The sequence below is a fragment of the Arachis duranensis genome, chromosome 9 (assembly GCF_000817695.3).
Source record: "Arachis duranensis cultivar V14167 chromosome 9, aradu.V14167.gnm2.J7QH, whole genome shotgun sequence".
NCBI lineage: Eukaryota > Viridiplantae > Streptophyta > Magnoliopsida > Fabales > Fabaceae > Arachis > Arachis duranensis.
The window spans coordinates 107,831,717-107,833,362 of record NC_029780.3 but is presented as its reverse complement, the minus strand read 5'-3'; the positions used below and the strand labels follow the sequence as shown (position 1 = coordinate 107,833,362).

The window sequence follows — 1,646 nt, the reverse complement described above, 5'->3', positions numbered from 1 at the left end:
TTCACGTCTCCGCATTCTTCACTCTCCAAACCCCACTCTGGCCCCTTCTTCCTCAACACTCGCTCCCTCACCATTCACTCCGCCCTTCACGCCTGACGAAGCCATGGGAGCCCAATCCAAGACCACTAGCAATTTACAGTTAAGACCCTACCAGCCTCCTTCCTCGCTGGACCCTTGGGGCCATGGGAGCCCAATCCAAGACCACTGGCAATTCCGAAATAAGAAGCTGCCAGTATTTACAGCAATCCAAGACTTTTGCTCAAACAACAAATCAGGGTAACCTTGAAGTACCAAATTGTAAGTGAAAAAAGCATCACTATCCATCCACCAAATCCACTCCACTTCAGGGTGTGAGAACATCAACCTTCTAATCATTGGCAATTTGGCCCAATACCCAGCAAGTTTCTTATCCAAATGCGTCAAATTGTACACAATCTCAATCCCGTGTAATCTACGGTAATCAATTTTGTTCTTAATCGACTTCAACAAGTAATAATCACCAATTGGGTTGTCACAGGGTTTTGGAGGTGAACCAGTGAGAAGTAAGATTCGAGCTTTACCTCTCACGAAATTAGGGTATTCAGGGTTTTGCTGAAGCCATTGATGGCGTTGTTGATCTCAATCGGAGATCTTGGGGCCTAGGGAGAAGGCGGCGGTGGCGTTGGGGCTGAAAGGGGTGTCGTTGTCGTCGGGGACGGGGTCGGCGGAGTGGATCTCAGCGAGAACGCGGTTGGTCTCCTCGATGAGACTCTGGTTGATGGCATCAGCGTCGGAGGATGAGAGGTTGACGCCAATGGTGCCGCGAAGGATAAGGATGGTAACGAAACCGCAGAGGATGGTGATCTTGATGTTGTTGAAGGTCTTCTGGATCTGGCGGCCACTGGGGTTTGGAATACCCTAAGATGGAGAATCAATAGCCATTGTTAGAGAGAGAGTGTGTGTGAGTGAGAGAGAGAGAGGGGTTGAAGATAGTAAGTGAGAGAGAGAGGGGTTGAAGATAAGAGAAGGAGTGTCACTTAGGATCGGATTTCCACGAACCAAGCTCAGATCCAAGTCAGGACATTTTTGTCACACGGAGGGCATCTATCATGGATATAACTTTAGTTTCAGGCTATCATAGATACAAATGCCAGCATTTTCATCTCTCATAAATACAAATAGTCATTTATTCATTAGATTATTATAGAGGTCTAGATAACACTTTTCTAACATCTGATTATAAGATGTAAACGGTTATGCCTTGTAAGTTTAAAATAATATAAACTTTAATTCATTTGATTAAAATATCTATCAGCAATAATTATATAGATGAATTAGTGATAATTATTTGATGATTTAAATAATCATAATAATAGTAATATAAGATATACATTTATTATAAGAAAGTTAATTTATTTTAATATTGTATTAGCACATAACATAAAATATTTTAACTCATTACAAAAATATTTAATTTTTTATATATTTTATGATTGATTATAAAATATATAAATAAAATCTATTACATCAATAATCATAAAATATATACAAAATTTTAAATTAAATATTTTAATAACGAGTTAAACTATTTTATGTTATGTGATAAAATATTGAAAATAATAAAATATAATACAATAATAAAAAATATATTATATGATGGTTAGTAT

At 38.0% G+C, this 1,646-nt stretch overlaps 1 pseudogene; it reads right to left on the bottom strand.

The window, feature by feature from the left end:
* Positions 1–125: 125 nt before the first annotated feature.
* Positions 126–1,646, bottom strand: part of LOC110275768 (probable xyloglucan 6-xylosyltransferase 3) — a 2,691-nt pseudogene continuing 1,170 nt past the window's right edge.